At 52.0% G+C, this 19499-nt stretch overlaps 1 protein-coding gene across 2 annotated transcripts in view; it reads left to right on the top strand.

The window, feature by feature from the left end:
- Nucleotides 1–15988: 15988 nt before the first annotated feature.
- ADAMTS10 (ADAM metallopeptidase with thrombospondin type 1 motif 10) overlaps nucleotides 15989–19499 on the top strand; it is a 32356-nt gene continuing 28845 nt past the window's right edge. Inside the window, exons 1-2 of one of the 2 annotated variants that reach the window (XM_025368853.1) lie at nucleotides 15989–16080; nucleotides 18525–18635. The gene's annotated coding sequence lies outside the window, so the exon portion shown is untranslated. The remainder of the gene's footprint in view (nucleotides 16081–18524; nucleotides 18636–19499) is intronic. The other variant, XM_025368854.1, reaches the window with a different exon arrangement.

Below are 19499 nucleotides of genomic sequence, written 5' to 3'. Positions count from 1 at the left end.
TATTGGTTCTTTTGTCTTTTTCTCCTGCTATGAGAGTGCAGATGTTGTTCTCTTCTTCTGCCTGAACAAGGCACACAGTAGGTGCCCAATAAATGTTTGTTGAATCAATCAACTAATGAATAACATCAGAGTGGCTGGGCACTATGGCTTACGCCTGTAATCCCAACACTTTGGGAGGCGGAGGCAGGTGAATCACCAGAGGTCAAGAGTTTAAGACCAACCTGGCCAACATGGTGAAACCCCATCTCTACTAAAAATGCAAAAATTAGCTGGGCATGGTGGCAGCACCTGTAATCTCAGCTACTCGGGAGGCTGAGGTTGGAGGACCGCTTGAGCCTAGGAGTGTGAGGTTGCAGTGAGTGATGATGGCACCACTGCACTCCAGCCTCTGGGTGGCAGAGTGGGACCCTGTCTCAAAAAATAATAGTAAATAAAAGGCTAAGCATAGTGGCTTATGCCTGTAATCCCAGCACTTTGAGAGACTGAGGCAGGTGGATCACCTGAGGTCAGCAGTTCAAAACCAGGCTGGCCAAAATGGTGAAAGCCGGTCTCTACTAAAAATACAAAAATGAGCTGGACGTGGTGGCAGGCACCCGTGATTCCAGCTACATGAGAGGCTGAGGCAGGAGAATTGCTTGAATCTGGGAGACAGAGGTTGCAGTGAGTCAAGATCATATAACTGCACTCCAGCCTGGGAGACAGAGAGACTCTGTCTCACACACACACACACACACACACACACACACACACACACACACATAATAATAATAGCTTCTGTGCCAGGCACCATTCTAAGTCTTTTATAAGAACTACATATTTAATCTAACCCTCACCACAAGGAGCTTGCAATCTGGGTCTCGGATTCTGTGGCTGAAAAGTGGAGATAGGAAAAGGCTTAGGGGCTGAGGAAGGGGGGATGGGTCTGGAGGTCAGAGCCTTTTGTAGATGGGGGTTCAGGGGAGACAGTTGCAGCTAAGCTCAGGTCCCAACCCAGCCCAGACACAGCAGGAGACAGGAGAGAGACGGCTCCAGGGGACACTGGCGTGGAAGCAAGAGGGGGCAAATCATGGTCTATATGTACAATGGAATATCATTCAAACTTAAAACATTTATGAGTAGCCAGGCACGGTGGCTCGTGCCTGTAATCCCCAGCATTTTGGGAGGCCGAGGCGGGTGGATCGCCTGAGGTCAGGAGTTCGAGACCAGCCTGACCAATATGGTGAAACTCCGTCTCCACTAAAACACAAAAATTAGCCAGGCGTCATGTCAGGTATCTGTAATCTCAGCTACTCAGGAGGCAGGAGAATCGCTTGAACCCAGGAGGCGGAGGTTGCAGTGAGCAGAGATCACACCATTGCATTCCAGCCTGGGCAATAAGAGCAAAACTCCATTTAAAAAAAAAAAAAAAAAAGTATATCAGCTTGCTAGGGCTGCCCAAAAAATGCACCACAGACCTAGCTAAAACAACAGAAATTCGTTATCTCACAGTTCTGGAGGCTGGAGGTCCAAGTTCAAGGTGTCAGCAGGGTTGGTTTCCTCTGAGGCCTCTCTCCTTGACTTGTAGATGGCCACCTTCTCTCCGTGTCTTCACATGGTCATTGTTGGAGGGTTGGTGGGGCAGGGTTTTAAATGCTCACAGAGGCCACACGTAGTGGCTCACATCTGTAATCCCAGCACTTTTGGGAGGCTGAGGCAAGATGATTGCTTAAGGTCAGGGGCTTGAGATCAGCCCTGGCAACATAGTGACACCCCATCTCTATAAAAAATTTTTTAATCAGCTCGGCCTATAGTCCCAGCTATTCAGGAGGTTGAGGTGAGACGTGGGAGAAGATCACTTGAACCCAGGAATTCAAGGTTGCAGTGAGCTATGCTTGTGCCACTGCACTCCAGTCTGGGTGACAGAACAAGACCCTTCCTCTTAAATAAAACTAATTTTTTTTTTTTTTTTTTTTTTTTTTTTTTGAGACGGAGTCTCGCTCTGTCACCCAGGCTGGAGTGCAGTGGCCGGATCTCAGCTCACTGCAAGCTCCGCCTCCCAGGTTCACGCCATTCTCCTGCCTCAGCCTCCCGAGTAGCTGGGACTACAGGCGCCCGCCACCTCGCCCGGCTAGTTTTTTGTATTTTTTTAGTAGAGACGGGGTTTCACCGTGTTAGCCAGGATGGTCTCGATCTCCTGACCTCGTGATCCGCCCGTCTCGGCCTCCCAAAGTGCTGGGATTACAGGCTTGAGCCACCGCGCCCGGCCAAAACTAATTATTTTTTAAAAGTTCACTGAGAGGCCAGGCGTGGTGGCTCACGCCTGTAATCTCAGTACTTTGGGAGGCCGAGGCGGGTGGATCATGAGGTCAGGAGTTCAAGACCAGCCTGGCCAAGATGATGAAACCCATCTCTACTAAAAACACAAAAAATTAGTTGGGCGTGGTGGCAGAGGCCTGTAATCCCAGCTACTTGGGAGGCTGAGGCAGGAGAATCACTTGAACTCGGAGGGCGGAGGTTGCAGTGAGCTGAGATTGTGTCACTGCACTCCAGTCTGGCAACAGAGTAAGACTCCGTCTCAAAAAAAAAAAAAACTCACTGAGTCTTGTCTCATCCTGGGTCCCATTCCTTCATCTGAGTAACAGCCAATTTTTAGCTTCTACTCTGTTAGAGAGAGACTGCCTTAGCAAGACAAAAAGCAACAACAAAATGTCTTGTAAATGTTAAAGTAGGGATACTGGCCGACCACGGTGGCTCATGCCTGTAATTCCAGCATTTTGGGAGGCTGAGGCAGTTGGATTACTTGAGGTCAGGAGTTCAAGACCAGCCTGGTCATCATGGTGAAACCCCACCTCTACTAAAAATACAAAAAAAAAAAAAAAATTAGCCAGGCGTGGTGGTGGGTGTCTGTAATCCCAGCTACTCAGGAGGCTGTGGCAACAGAATCACTGGAACCTGGAAGGCAGAGGTTGCAGTCAGCTGAGATCATGCTACTACACTCCAGCCTGGGCAACAGAGCAAGACTCCATCTCAAAAAATAAAATAAAATAAGGATACTGAAATAATTAACAACCCTGGGCTGAGAGGAAATCTACTCTTCCTAGTGGATGGCAGCATAGGCAGAAGATGAACCAGGATCAGACTGGTTGTTCTCACTCCCACTCCCACACCTGCAGGGAACATTGGACAGTGTTTGGAAATGTTTTTCATTGTCAGATTTGCAGGTGCTACTGGCATCTGGTAGGTAGAGACCAGGGATGCTGCTAAACACCATACAATGCATAGGACAGCCCTCCACAGCCAGGAACTATCTGGCCCAAAACATCAGCAGTGCTAAGGGTAAGAAACCACATGCTGGAAATCACGTGGTCCACCACAGGCATAAACATCATCACCATCATCATCATTATCATTATCACCAACGTCATTGTCATCATCACCATCATCACCATCATTATCATGATCACCATCATCTGTCACTGTCATCATCACCATCATCACCATTGTCACCATCTTCATCACAGCCACCATCACCATCATTATCCCCACCATCATCACAATCATCACCATCCTCATCACTATGATCACCATCATTATTATAATGATCATCACTGTCATCATCAGCACCATCAACACCATCATCATCACCATTACTATCATCATCATCATCACCACCATCACCCTCACCATCACCATTATGATCATCACCATCATCACCATCACCATCACCATCATCACCATTATCATCACCATCATCATTATCATCACCAGCAGCAGCAGCAGCAGCACCATTATCACCATGATCATCATCATCACTGCCATCACCATCATCATCAGCACCATCATCATCATCATCGTCGTCACCACCACCACCATCACCATCACATCATCATAATCACCATCACCATCATCATTATAATGATCACCATCATCACCATCAGCAGCAGCACCATCAACACCATCATCACCATCACCATCATCACCATTACCATCAGCATCATCCTCACCATCATCACTATGATCACCATCATCATCATAATGATTACCATCATCACTGTCATCACCAGCACCACCAACACCATCATCATCACCATTACCATCATCATCACCATCACTACCATCACCGTCTTCATCACAACCATCATCATAATTACCATCACCATCATCATCACCATCATCATCCCCACCATCATCATCATCACCATCATCACTGTCATCACCGTCATCACTGTCATCACCGTCATCACCATCATCAGCACCATCATCAGCACCATCATCAGCAGCAGCAGCATCACCATCACCATCACATCATCATCACTATCACTATCATCATTATAATAATCACCATCATCACCGTCAGCAGCAGCACGATTAACACCATCATCATCACCACCATCACCATCATCATCACCATTACCATCATCAGTATCATCACCATCATCACGGCCATGACCATCATCACCATCAGTAGCAGCAGCACCACCATCATCAGCACCATCAGCACCACCATCATCATCACCATCATCATCATCATCACCATCACCATCATCATCATATTGATGAGATTTACTGTGCACTTACTGGACATCAACTCCAGTTCTAAGTGCTTTACATACATTGACCCTTTTACCCTCATAACAACACTATAAGGTGGGTACTATTACAGTCCTCATTTTCAGAGAGGATAAGTAACTGGCTGCAATGGACTGAATATTTATGTACTCCCAAAATTTGTATGTTGATATCCTAACCCCCAAGGTGATATTACTGGGAAGCAGGGCCTTTAAGAGGTAATTACGTCATGAGGGTGGAGCCCTCATGAATGGGATTAGTGCTCTTATAAAAGATACCTCAGAGAGCTCACTCACCCCTTTCACCACGCGGGGCTACAAGAAGAAGATGGTGCTGACCTATGAACCAGGAAGTGGGCCCTAACCAGATATGAAGTTTCTGGCACCTTGATCTTGGGCTTCTCAGCCTCCAGAACAATGAGAAATAAATCTCTGTTGTTTATAAGCCACCCAGTTTATGGTAGTTTGTTACAGTAAGCAAAAGTCACTCAACTGGTAAATAGCAAAGACAGATTCCAACTCAGATGCCTGGCCACCCCCAGGTAGGGATGGGAGAATACCCCAAAACAATTCGATCAATTGGACTTACATTTTTTTCTCCTGTAGCTGAACAAGGACCTGGAACAGGAGTTAAGAGGGATTATAAAATATTCATTCTGCCAGACGCAGTAGCTCACACCTGTAACCCCTACATTTTGAGAGGCCAAGGCAGGAAGATTGCTTCAGTCCAGGAGTTCGAGACCAGCCTGGGCAACATAATGAGACCCCCATCTCTACAAAAAATTAAAAATTAGCCAAGAGTGGTGACACAAGCCTGTAGTCCCAGCTACTTAGGAGGCCGAGGTAGGAGGATCTCATGAACCCAGGAGGTTGAGGCTACAGTGAGCCACGTTTGCACCACTGCACTCCAGCCTGGGTGACAGAACAAGACCCTGTCTCAAAAGCATAAAATAGCAGAGCTGGGTGCAGTGGTTCATGCCTTTGGGACGCCAAGGTGGGCATTTGGGGAAGCCAAGGTGGGTGGATCACCTGAGGTTAGGAGTTCGAGACCAGCCTGGCTAACACAGTGAAACCTCATTTCTACTAAAAATACAAATATTAGCTGGGCGTGGTGGTGGGCGCCTGTAATCCCAGCTACTCAGGAGGCTGAGGCAGGAGAATCGCTTGAACCCGGGAGGCGGAGCTTGCATTGAGCCAAGAGCGCGCCACTGCACTCCAGCCTGGGTGACAGAGCAAGACTTCATCTCAAAAAAAATTAATAATACTTGGCCTCTTCTACCAGACCCAGGCCACCCCAGAAAAGGTGGCTGAGACGGGGAAGCCAGGGATGCCCAGAGGAGACCAGATGCAGCCAGGAGGGTGTCTAGGAAGGATCAGGGTAAATCAACATTGAGTGAAGTCACAGAGACAGGGCGTCCCCCCAGTGCCCAGCACTCGGACCTCCTCAACACAGCTGCGCCCAATCAAACACCCCCTCCTGCCTCATCCTCATCCTCCTGCTATCCCATGCAGCCCGGACACCTGGGCAGTTTGGGGCACCACCGCCCCCAAACTGTGACAACATCCACCCCACACTTGGGCCAGGCACACAAACCTCACATCCGCTCCCTGGGATGAGGGACTTGCAGGGACCGCCCGCTCCACAACCTGTTTCCACCCTTTCTATCCACTTCCCCCCTACTGCTCCCTCCATGTGGCCTCAGGGACCTGCACGGAGCTGTCCAGCTCACCTATTGTGACCTGGTCCTCAGCCTGCCTGAGCTTTTCTCCACGCCCCTACTCCGGCCTCCCATCCGGAGACCTCCTCTCCAAGTCTCTATTCTTCTCCTATCCCCAGTTCACCTCTCCCCACCCAGAAAATCTCTTTCCTAGGCTCCACGATGGGATACTTGTTTCTTTTCTTTATTTTATGTATTTATTTATTTATTTATTTTATTTTATTTTATTTTTTTGAGACGGAGCCTGGCTCTATTGTCTAGGCTGGAGTGCAGTGGCACGATCTCGGCTCGCCACAACCTCCACCTCCCGAGTTCAAGTGATTCTCCTGCCTCAGCCTCCTAAGTAAGCTGGGACTACAGGCGCGCCACTATGCCCAGCTAATTTTGTATTTTTAGTAGAGACAGGGTGTCACCATGTTAGCCAGGCTGGTCTCGAACTCCTGACCTAGTGATCCGCCCACCTCGGCCTCCCAGTGTTGGGATTACAGGCATGAGCCAGCACACCCAGCCTACTTGTTTCCTACACAAGATTCTCTCTGGCTCACATCTATAATCCCAGCAATTTGGGAGGCCAAGGCAGGCAGATCACCTGAGGTCAGGAGTTCGAGACCAGCCCAGCCAAGATGGTGAAACCCTGTCTCTACTAAAAATACAAAAATTAGCCAGGCACGGTGCTGCATGCCTGTAATTCCAGTTACTCGGAAGGCTGAGGCATGAGAATCGCTCGAACCTGGGTGGGGGAGCTTGCAGCAAGCCGAGATTACACCACTGCACTCCAGCCTGGGCGACAGAGCGAGATTCCATCCCCAAAAAAATAAAAATAAAAATATTCTCTCAAAGTTGTTTTTGCTGGAAGCCTTCCCTATCCCCGTAGGCATTGTGGAACTCCGGGTCCAGCAAATGCCTCTTTTTTTCCAAGGTGGACACTCCTTTCTTGGGGATATGAGACCAGCGCCCTTGCTCAGGGAAAGAACAGAGTAGAATAATAATAACCACAAAGATTTAAAAACAAACCAAAAAAAAAAAATTAAACAGATTAAAACAAAAAAAGAAAGATTCATAAACAGAAACATTTCTAAAAATCAAAAGCAAATGTTAATAAGGCATTTTAAAAATCAAAACAAAAAAAGTAAGATTAATAAACAAAAAAATCAAAACAAAAACAGATTGGGTATGGTGGCTCATGCCTGTAATCCCAACACTTTGGGAGGCTGAGGTGGGAGGATCACTTAAGTCCAGGAGTTTGAGACCAGCCTGGGTAGGTGAGATCTTGTCACTACAAAAAATTTTTTTAAATTAGCCAGTTGTGGTGGTGAATGCCTGTAATCCCAGCTACCCAAGAGGCTGAGGCAGGAGGGTTAATTGTACCCAGGAGTTGGAGTCTGCCGTGAACTGTGATGGTGCCACTGGACTCCAGCCTGAGTGACAGCAAAAGACCTTGTCTCTTCAAAAACAAAACAAAAACAAAAACAAAAAGCCAGGTGTGGTGGCTCATGCCTGTAATCCTAGCACTTTGGGAGGCTGAGGCAGGCAGATCATGAGGTCAGGAGATCGAGACCATCCTAGCTAACATGGTAAAACCCTGTCTCTACTAAAAATACAAAAAAAAAAAAAATTAGCCGGGCGTGGTTGGGGGCGCCTGTAGTCCCAGCTACTCGGGAGGCTGAGGCAGGAGAATGGCGTGAACCGAGAGGCGGAGCTTGCAGTGAACCGAGATCACATCACAGCACTCCAGCCTGGGTGACAGAGTGAGACTCCATCTCAAAACAAAAAAACAAAACAAAAAAAAGGCCTGTAATCCTAGTACTTTGGAAGGCCAAGGCTGGTGGATCACCTGAGGTCAGGAGTCCGAGACCAGCCTGGCCGCGATATGGTGAAACCCCTTCTCTACTAAAAATACAAAAATTAGCCTGATGTGGTGGCGGGTGCCTATAATCCCAGCTACCTGGGAGGCTGAGGCAGGAGAATCTACTTGAACCCAGCAGGCGGAGCTTGCAGTGAGCCAAGATCGTGCCTCTGCACTCCAGCCTGGGCGACAGAGCGAAACTCTGTCTCAAAAAAAAAAAAAAAGAAAAAGAAAAAGAAAAAAATTGTTTTAACTTTAAAAAATTAAAAATCCAAACAAAATAATAAATAGTAACAACAACAAAAACAGAAATAATCATAATAGCTACCACTTACTTTGTGCCCGGCACTATGGTAATAAGCACTCTCCCATCGATAGTGTTGAATCTTCACAGCCACCTGATTAAGCCCATTTTCCAGATGAGAAAACAGAGACGTGGAGAAGTTTAAATAATGGGCAAAGATCGGCAAGGTGGGATTTGAACTCCCAGCCCCTGGCATTAAAAGATGAAGGAGGATGAAACATTAGTTGTGAAATATCACCCTACACAGAGACCAGCCTTACACAGGTGTAAAGGTTTAGGTCTAGAGGGGCTTGAGCCCAGTATGTTGCACGTGGAGCATTTAGGGGTTGTATGGGTTGAGAAGCCTCCAGATAGCTGGGAGCTTCCAGCCATGGGGACTTTCAACTGTTGTAGGACACTGAGCTGGCAACCACCGAACCCTTTTGGGCCCCAAAACTGCACGAGGCAGGGGTGAAGCGGGTGCACCCAGCCCTCAGATCATTCTGGGCTCAACTTGCAAGATAAGATTTTCTGTGATATCCAAGTGAAGGCAGATGAATGTGTGTTTTGGTTTGGTTTGGTTTGGTTTGGTTTTTTTGAGATGAAGTCTCGCTCTTGTCCCCCAGGCTTGAGTGCCATGGCGCAGTCTCGGCTTGGTGCAACCTCTGCCTCCCGGGTTCAAGCGATTCTCCTGCCTCGGCCCCGCAGATTAGCTGGGATTACAGGCGCACACCACCACACCCGGCTAATTTTTGTATTTTTAGTAGAGACAGGACTTCACCATATTGGCCACGCTGGTCTAGAACTCCTGACCTCAGGTGATCCGCCCGCCTGGGCCTCCCAAAGTGCTGGGATTACAGGCGTCAGCCACCGCACCTGGTCAAATGTGTGTTTTGAATTTCAAGAGGAAGCGGGGTGGGGGTGGGAGAGTTGCGTTTCCTCTGCCAGGAGGGGTTTGAGTAAATATTCACTCCAAGAGAATCCTGTAGGAAGCTGACACCTGCCCTTCCCTGTCTCCCACGTCCAGGATTTTGGGCAGGACGTGGCCCCAGCTTGAAACTCACTCCCTCCCTCCCCGTCAACTGCCTAAGCCTTCCCTGCCCCTGAAACTTGGAGGTGAATTTTGATTTCAACTGACCTAGAGAAGGCGTGATTTATCTCCACATTTAAGGGGATATCAAGCCACAGAGCTGGGGAAAAACGCCCAGCAGATGGGCTAAGGGTTAGGCGCTCCATTGTCAGGTGTAGTGACTTATGCCTGTGATCCCAGGACTTTGGGAGACCAAGGCAGGAGGATCACTTGAGCCTAGGAGTTCAAGACAAGCCTGGGCAACACAGCAAGACCCCATCTCTACAAAAAAATTTAAAAAATTAAGCGAGCATGGTGGTGCGTGCTGTAGTCCCAGCTACTTGGGAGACTGAGGTGGGGGGATCGCATGAGCCCAGGGGTTTGAGACCAGCCTGGGCAATATAGCAAGACCCCATCTCTACAAGAAAAAAATTTTTAAATAGCCAGACAAAATAGTGCATGCCTGTAGTCCCCGTTTCTTGGGAGGCTGAGGTAGGAGAATTGCTTGAGCCTGGGAAATTGAGGCTGCAGTGAGTCATGAGTGCGCCACTGCACCTGGGCCATAGAGCAACACCCTGTCTCAAAAAAAAGAAAAAAAAAAAGAGAGAGAGAGAGAGAGAGAGATGGGAGCTCTACCCACTGGGAAAAGGGTCAGCCCTCAGCACAATGATCCCAGGGCACCCCCAGGACTCCCTCCTCCCCCCATCCCAGGGGAAGGTCTTCAACCTCAAAGTTCACCTGCCTTCCCCCTAAGTGATCAAATTATGGGTGACTTTTACCTTGGTTGTTCTATTCTGGTTCTACCACTGCTAGCTGAGAGACCTTGAGCAAGTTACTCAACCTCTCTGGGCTTGTTTCCTCAGTTGCAAAATGGGCACCTACCTCGTAAGGCTGTCATGAAGTTAAGACAGACCTCATGGCCCATGCTCCATCACCATCACCATCATTATCACGATTATCATTGCTACTTCTTTTTTTTTTTTTTTTTTTTTGAGATGGAATCTCAATCTATCACCCAGACTGCAGTGCAGGGGCGCGACCTTGGCTTACTGCAACCTCCGCCTCCCGGGTTCAAGCGATTCTTTCGCCTCAGCCTCCTGAGTAGCTGGGATTACCCAATAGCTGGGATTACAGGTGCGCACCACCGCACCCGGCTAATTTTTGTCCTTTTGGTAGACACGGGGTTTCACCATGTTGGGCAGGCTGGCCTCAAACTCCTGACCTCGTGATTCGCTCGCCTCGGCCTTCCAAAGTGCTGGGATCACAGATTACAGGCGTGAGCCACCGCGCCCCGCCGATTATCATTACTTCTATTTTCCTAGTTCCTAACGTCCAAGGGCAACAATGGCGTTCCATTGCGCCCTCCTGTGGCACAGCGGCAGTACTGCATCCCTAGGCACACCATCACTCAGGGTTCTAAATGTTGCAAAGAATCCAAGAAACAATTTTTTTTTAAAGTCAGTCCAGGCTGGCTTACATAAAAAGAGAATGGGCACAGGAACCTTGCAGTTACTATGCACTCCTCCTAGAACGCCTTCACACTCACACTGCTTTTTTTTTTTTTTTTTTTGAGACAGGGTCTCACTCTGTCGCCCAGGCTGGAGTACAATGGCACGTTCACAGCTCACTGCAACCTCGAATTCCCTGGCTCAAGTGATCCTCCCGCCTCAGCCTCCCAAGTAGCTGGGACTACAGGTACGCACCACCATGCCCAGCTAATTTTTTTTTTTTTTCCAGTAACAGGCTTTCTTAACATTCAAACGACAACGTCATTGTCACCTCTTCTGAGAGCCCTTTTATTTGCTAGTGAGCCTATTTATTCAACAGTGGCCACTAACTGTGGGTGAGATCCTGCTAGGCACCAAGGATACTGCTGTGGACCACACAGACAAAAACCCCCTTCCCTCACGGGGCTGGCATTCCGGTGGGAAACATAAGAAGTCAGCAGATATAAGTATTTCATAGAGTACGCCCAGTAGTGACTCATGCTAAGAGTAAAAGACATTGGGGAGTGCGAAAGGAAGCCCACTGGGGTGTCATGTTGAAGTGAGGGGATCAGTGCAGGCCTCCCTAAGGAAATGATGTTTGAGTCAAAACTTGAAAGATGGCCAGGTGCAGTGGCTCACGCCTATAATCCCAGCACATTGGGAGGCCGAGGCAGGCAGATCACTTGAGGTCAGAAGTTCGAGACCAGCCTGGCCAACGTGGCAAAATCCCATCTCTACTAAAAATACAAAAATTAGCCAGGTGTGGTGGCACGCGCCTGTAATCCCAGCTACTTGAGAGGCTGAGGCAGGAGAATCGCTTGAACCCAGAACGCAAAGGTTGCAGTGAGCTGAGATCGTACCACTGCACTCCAGCTTGGGTGACATCGAGACTCTGTTTCAAAGAGGAAAAAAAAAAATTCAAAGACAAAACAGACCTGGCCATGGAATATGGGGGGTGGGGAGGCAAGGTGTTCCAGGCAGAGGGAACAGCAAGTGCGAAGGCCTTGAGGCAAGACAGTGACCTTTGTGGGATGGAGATTGTTGTTTCTGGCCATGTCCCCAGTACCTGGATCAGCACCTGACACAATATAGTGTTCAATAAAGAGTGTGACTGGATTAAAGCCCATCTATGGGCTTCAGGAACAGCTTGCTCAGGGCTCAAATAATGATGGCCCCAGGGCCATTACTCTCCTCCATCTGGTGACTTCATTCATTTTTTATTTTTATTTATTTACTTAACTTTTTTTTTTTTTTTTTTTTTTAAGACAGAGTCTCACTCCGTCGCCCAGGCTGAAGTGCAGTGGCCCAATCTCAGCTCACTGCAACCTCCACCTCCGTGACTCAAGCCATCCTTCCACCTCAGCCTCCCAAGTAGCTGGGACCACAGGCATACACCACCACGCCCTGGCTATTTCTCTGTATTTGTTAATAGTGATGGGGTCTTGTCATGTTGTCCAGACTGGTCTCGAACTCCTGAGCTCAAGTGATCCACCTGCCTTGGCCTCCCAAAGTGCTGGGATTACAGGCATGATCCCACATTTCCAGCTGGCTTCACTCTTATAAGAGGCCTCCCCCTGTTGTCTAAGATAGGGATTCAGCTTCAAATCCATCCCACTCAAGACACAAAAGTCAGGCCAGACTTGGCTCACAGCTGTAAATCCCAGCACTTTGGGAAGCTGGGGCAGGGAGACTGCTTGAGGTCAGGAGTTCAAGACCAACCTGGGCAACAGAGAGAGACCCTGTCTCTACAATTTGAGGCCAGGCACAGTGACTTACACCTGTAATCCCAACATTTTAGGAGGCTGAGGTGGGAGGGCTACTTAAGGCCAGGAGTTCAAGACCAACCTGGCCAACAGGGCAAAGCCCCATCTCTACTAAAAGTACAAAAATTAGCCGGGCGTGGTGGCTTGTGCCTGTAATCCCAGCTACTTGGGAGGCTGAGGCAGGAGAATCGCTTGAATCCGGGAGGTGGAAGTTGCAGTGAACCGAGATCACACCACTGCACTCCAGCCTGGGTGACAGAGAGAGACTCCGTCTCAAAAAAAAAAAAGAACTTAATTGGGCATGGTGGCTCACATGTGTGGTCCCAGATACTCAGGAAGCTGAGGCAGAAGGATCACCTGAGCTCAGGGGTTCGAGGCTGCAGTGTGCTGTCATCACACCACCTCACTCTAGCCAGGGCAACAGAGCCAAGATCTTGTCTCAGAAGAAAAAGACACAAAAGGGCTGGGCGTGGTGGCTCACGCCTGTAATCCCAACACTTTGGGAGGCCGAGGCAGGCAGATCACAAGGTCAGGAGTTTGACACCAGCCTGGCCAAGGATAGTGAAATACAAAAATTAGCCAGGCGTGGTGGCATGTGCCTGTAGTCCCAGCTACTCGGGAGGCTGAGGCAGGAGAATTACTTAAACCCAGGAGGCAGAGGTTGTGGTCAGCCGAGATCGCGCCATTGCACTCCAGCCTGGGCAACAGAGCGAGACTGCATCTCAAAAAAAAAGAAAAGAAAAGAAAAGAAAAAGGAAAAGACATAAGTCTGTTTCCCAAGACTCACCGCAAAAGCCCCAACACAGCCCCCTGGGGCTTCAGGTGGGGACCCCAACACAGCTCCCTGGGGATTCAGGTGGGGACGGTGCTTCCCCTAAACAATCTGCCAGGCCCTAGAGGGCCACACGCCCTCGAGAAAAAAAAGAGCCCCCCCCCCCCCCCGCCCCGCAGGGAGGTCTGGGGCTGTGGTGGGAAGTAGTGAGTGTAGAACTGTCAAAGTTTCACAGAGTAATTATAATGAGAGGTTTCACAGCCAGGAGTGCCAGAACCTGGGAGCGCCTGGCTCAAAGCAGCCCTGAAATTCCCAGTGCGGTCTGGAAGCCACCCATCCTTAAGAGGAGGGACAGGTGGGCTGGGCGCAGTGGCTCACGCCTGTAATCCAAGCACTTTGGGAGGTAGAGGCGGTTGGATCACTTAAGGTCAGGAGTTCGAGACTGGCCTGGCCAACATGGTAAAACCCCATCTCTACTAAAAATATAATTAGCTGGGCATGGTGGTGGGCGCCTGTAATCCCAGCTACTCGGGAGGCTGGGGCAGGAGAATTGCTCGAACCCAGGAGGCGGAGGTTGCAGTGAGCTGGGATCACGCCACCGCACTCCAGCCTTGGCAACACAGCAAGACTCCATCTCAAAAAAAAAAAAAAAAAAAGTAGGGACAGGTGGCTGGACCAGTCACTAGGCTAACAGTAGAAGCCTTTAGCAGTACGGCAAAGAAAGGAAGCCACCACCCCTCTTTCATGGAGAAAGAGGGCCCATAGGTAGTAGAAGAACAGCTAATAGAGGCCAGAAATGGCTGACTTAGACTCGTTCCTCAAATGGGGGCCCGACAGGCCCTTGTGGGAAGGAGGGAGTGTGGGGAGCAAACAGGAGGATGGGGGCTGTCCCTCTGGTCTAGCCTGGAGTCCCAGGGGGTTGGGGTAAGGTAATGTGGTAGGAACTCCAGGAGTCTGGTATTTATGCAGCGCCTGCTGTATGCGTGAGTAATGACATGTCATTCCAGGTTCAAAAGGAAAAATTCCGAGTTGGGAAGCTGCCCTCCTGGTCTCAGCTGTGTCCCTGGAACCCAGCACGTAACAACAAATCTTTGCTGCAGAATGAAACCCCTCCTCCACCCCCTACTCCAGCCCTGGAAAGGCTGTTATTACCCCCACTGTGTGGATGAGTAAACCCAGACTCAGAGAAAGCCAAGGCCAAGGCTCTGCCCAGCTCCCCGGGGGGCGTTCCTGGGAAATGCCTGGAATTGTGAGGCCTGGGGGTCACCACCCTTCCCTGGAACCAGGCAGTGTACCAGGCACCTGGGGTTCAAATCCCAGCCCTGCCCCAACCATCCAGGTCCTCCTCATTCACACATTCGTTCATTTTATGGAGCCAGACCCAGAGTGACGAAGACCCAGAGGGCTCCGGTTCCAACAGAATTTTCACTCTCCCCCTCTCTGTGGCCTCAGTTTCCTCATCTGTGAAATGGGACCAGTTGGGCCTACATCACCACGGAGTTAAGGTACAGAGACCAAGGCCAGGCCCCTGACCGATCAGACCCCCTGAGAACTCAGAGAGGGCGGGGCCGAGCTGGGACTTATTTCCTGCCCTGGGCACCGTGCCTGGCACACGGGAGGCGCCCAATAAATGCTTGTTTGAGCCAGGCCCAGCCCTCAATAAATAACAGCTGTTGTTGATGCCGCAGAGGCTGGCGAGGAAGTGGGCTCTCCCCTCCCCGACCCCACCATATCATGCTCCCATCCCCCCTCCCGCCCCATTCCTTACCCCCCTCCACTCCTTCCCGTTGCCCCCAACCCAACTCAGCCCGTTCCTCCAGGGCCCCACCTCCTCCCACCCCACTCAGCCCCTTCCTCCAGGCCCCCACCTCCCCCCACTCCACCCAGCGCCTCCGCCAGGCCCCCACCTCCCCCCACCCCACTCAGCCCCTTCCTCCAGGCCCCCAACTCCCCCCACCCCACTCAGCCCCTCCGCCAGGCTCCCACCTCCCCCCACCCCACTCAGCCCCTCCTCCAGGGCCCCACCTCCCCCCACCCCACTCAGCCTCTCCTCCAGGCCCCCACCTCCCCGCACCCCACTCAGCCCCTTCCTTCAGGTCTCCATCTCCCCCTGCCCCTTTCATTCAAACTTCCCCCTCCCCTAACCTCTCCCGTCTCTTCCTCCCTTTCCCCGAACCCCCACCCACCCAGTTCTGCCTCCATCCCCATCCCCCACCTGATTCTTTCTCCCCTCTCCCGTCCATTCTCCCCGCCGCCACTCGATTTCCCCCGCTTCGTCCCCTCCCCACCCCCCGCGGTTCCCCAGCCCCCTCCCCCGCGGCGGGGGCGCTGGTCCCGGGCGGGGCGGCCCGAGTTCCCGGGTCCCTGGCTGGGGTCCAGCCCGCGGCCGAGGCCGGGCGGCGGCGGGCGGGCGGGGTTTCTGGCCGCGCGCGGTTTGGGGGTTTTTTTATAACCCTGGCAGGCGGCTCAGGAAGTGCCTTCCCCGCGCCCCCTCCCCCGGCCACGCCGCCGCGCTCGCTCGCTCCCTCCCTTCCTGCGCGCGCCGGGCGGCGAGACAGCGGCGGCGACGGCGCGGAGGCCCCGGGCGCGGCGCAGGTAGCGGCGCGGGCGGGGGACCCGGGGTGCGTGACTCGGTGGGACTTTGTGTGTCCTCATCGAGCGGTGAGGGCGTGGGGCTGTGGTGCCCTGGATGGGGGAGGGCGTCCCGCTGTGCGACTCGCGTCTGTGCCTGAGGTCTTCAAGTGCGCGCGCCACTGATCGCGCCCGGGATTGCCGTGGGTTTGTTTGCTGTGTGTGTGCGTGTGTGTGTGTGTGTGTCCGTCCACGTAGGGGCGGAGTGGTTGTGCATTACATGTGTGTGTCAGTGCCTGGGGATGAGTCTCTTGTGTGTCTGCCTGTGTGTGTGGACAGTGTGTGCGCATAGGGGTTTGCTGTGTGCGCGCAGATTTGGAGATGAGTGTATGTGTGTCTGGGTTTGTGTGTGTGTCCCCAAGCATGTGTGCGTTTGTCTCTGAGTGTGATGAGTGTGTAAATGCCTGTGTATGTGTGTCTGGTGGGGGGGTGTCTAGGTCTGTGGGACTTGTGAGTTTGTCTCTGGTTTGGTGTGAGCATGCAAATAAGTGTGTATGTGTCAGCGTGTAGGCCTGTGTGTCTGTCTCCTTGGGTTGTCTGTGTATGTGTGTGAGTGAGTGTGTCTGTGTGTGTAGGCCCCAGGTGCGTGTATTTGTGTGGCAGCGTGTTTCTCTGGCTTGTCCCGTGTGTGCGCGTGTAACTGTGTGTTTACACATGTCTGGGAGTGTGTGGTTGTGTGTTTCCATGTGTTTATCTCTGGGTGTGTTGAGTGTGCACTGAGCCTGTCGGCGCGTATGTCTGCGGTGGAGGCGTCCTGGCGTCTTTTGTGGGTCTGCAGTGCCCGAGCGCCTGTCTCTGGTTGCGCGGGATGTGTGTCGCTGCCAGTGTGTGTTTGTGTGTCTGGGTGTGGGAGTGGCGCCGCCCACTTCCCCTGAGTTGGTCACTGAGGCCACAGCCGTCTGTCTCAGGGTGTCTCCAGCGGTCGGGCTCAGGGCCTTTAATTAGCGGCCGGTTGTGGGGGACCAGCCCGGGCGCCGGCCCCCTCCTCCCGCAGGCCCCGGCTGGGCCTTTGTCTGCTCTCCGGCAGGGGCTGCGTCCTGCCGGCCCGGCCAGATGTGCAGCCGGGAGGAGGCCGGCAAGCTGGGGCCTCTGCCTGGGCAGACGCGGCCTTGGCCTCCACGGGGGACCGTCCGTGGGCCCTGTCCCCGCAGCCTGGCCGGAGAGGTCTGGGTGTGGAGCTGAGGGTCCCTTCAGGATCCCTGGGATGGGATGGGATGGGACAGAGCCTCTGTTTCTAAGCCACTTCCATTTCCCGGAGGCATTTCCTTCTCCAGGCCTGGCACCCTCCCCCACGCTGGCCACCTCCCTCCTGCCTTCGGGGAGGAGGGGCTGGAGGAATGGCCAGGCCTGGGTATACACACACACACACACACACACACACACACACACAGGGTCACACACACATGCTGTAATGCACATGCAGTCATGCACACACACAGGGTCACACACACATACCATAATGCACATGGAGTCACACGCTCATAGTCACGCACAGGGTCACACACTCACATACATGCTATAATGTACATGCAGTCACACACATGCGCCACAGTGCACATGCCTCACTGACATCCTGTTGTCCACCACCATCTCTGTCCCTGAGCCTCTTTCAAGCTTCATCTTCTGCCCCAGACCCACTGCCTTGTTAATGTCCCCCCACCACCCGCTGCCCTGGGCTGTGTCACACCTCTCCACCACCCTGTGGGCTGGACCCAGCTCAGACACCTGTGAGCCTTCTGCAGATCCCCTTCCTCCCCCCACCCCATACACTGTGCGCAGGTGAGTCCCCTTCCCCTGTCCTCACCCCCCATGCTGGGTCCTTCCATGATGTCCCAAGCCTTGTCCCTCACACCCCACCCGAGCCCAAAGCACAGAATGGGGGGTGAGGGTTTTGGGAGGAGCACCTCACTTCAGAGGACAGTGATGAGGACTGTGAGGGTCTTAGGGGGACCGGGACAGACCCAAAGACACTCTAGACAAGAGCAGAGAGAGCCCCTGAAGGAGGAGGACGAGGGACCAGGCCTGGCAGTGCAAGAACAGGAGAGGAGGGAGGGAGCCAATGGGAGAAAGGGGTGAGGTCCCTGCTTTACTTACAATGAGAATGTTGCTACCTTTCCGGGGTGGCTTAGGGCAGGAGCAGGGGTCAGAGGTGCCCAACCAGGACGCGCTTTGATCTGGGAGTTGGTTGACACCTCCAAAGAAAGAATAGGAGAGAAGAAGAAGAGAGGGAGAGGAAGTGGGTTTTTGTTGGAGGGGGTTCATTAGGAACAGAAGAAAGAAAAAGTCTAAGAGGAGGTTCTCCAGGGGCAGAGAGAGGGTCCAGATTTCCTCAGCGATCCCTCAACTACAGACTCAGCTCAGTGCTGAAGACCAGCCCAGCTCCTCCTCTTTGACCCCTCCCTGCCCAGGCTCCAAAGAAGAAGAAACAAAGGCCCAGAGAGGTCCAGGTGCAGGGAGCAGGCGAGGGAAGGATCCGTACAGGGGCCCAACAGCACTCCACCAACTGAAGCCCCCAAAAGGTAAAAAAAAAAAAAAAAAAAAAGAGAGAGGCCAGGTGCTGTGGCTCACGCCTGTAATCCCATCACTTTGGGAGGCCAAGGCGGGCAGATCATGAGGTCAAGAGATCGAGACCATCCTGGCCAACAGAGTGAAACCTCATCTCTCCTAAAAATACAAAAATTAGCTTGTCATGGTTGCGCACACCTGTAGTCCCAGCTACTCAGGAGGTTGAAGCAGGAGAATCGCTTGAACCCAGGAGACAGAGGTTACAGTGAGCGGGGATCGCACCGCTGCACTCCAGCCTGATGCCAGAGCGAGATTCTGTAAAAAAAAAAAAAAAAAAAAAAAAGAGAACAACAACAAAAGGAATGGACATTAGCCCAGCTGAAGAGTGCAGTGGGGCTCACAGAATATCTGTGAGTGAGCTCCCCGTCACTAGAGGGATCCAAGCAGAAGTGGGGAATGTGGGCTTCTCGGTCCATCAGCAACTTGGCAAAAACCTGGCTCCCTCCCTCGGGACTGAACTGCCCTGTTTGGGGATTGACTGTCAGACTTGGCTGGGCTGCAAAGAAAACAAGACTCTGTGATTAAGGGATTTTGCACAGAGGAGGAGGAGGGTGGAGACAGGAGGGTGGGGGAAGAGGGTTTGGCACAGGTTGGTGGCCCAAAGTGTTGTCTGCGGCAGGCTGGCCTGGGGCAGATGCTGGAGAGACTGAGACCTGCGGGGCAGGTTGGCTTGGAGCCTTGAGAAGGAAGAATCTGAAAAGAGGACAGAAACATAGGGCGGAGGAGAGGCTTGGGAGGGTGAGGGCGCTACCCGGTGTGGAGAATCCAAAGACAGGGCCCAAGACAGTGGGTACGTGGGTGGGCATATGAAAGGCTGG

Source organism: Theropithecus gelada, chromosome 19 (genome assembly GCF_003255815.1).
Source record: "Theropithecus gelada isolate Dixy chromosome 19, Tgel_1.0, whole genome shotgun sequence".
NCBI classification, from domain to species: Eukaryota; Metazoa; Chordata; class Mammalia; order Primates; family Cercopithecidae; genus Theropithecus; species Theropithecus gelada.
This window is presented reverse-complemented; position numbering and strand designations above follow the sequence as displayed.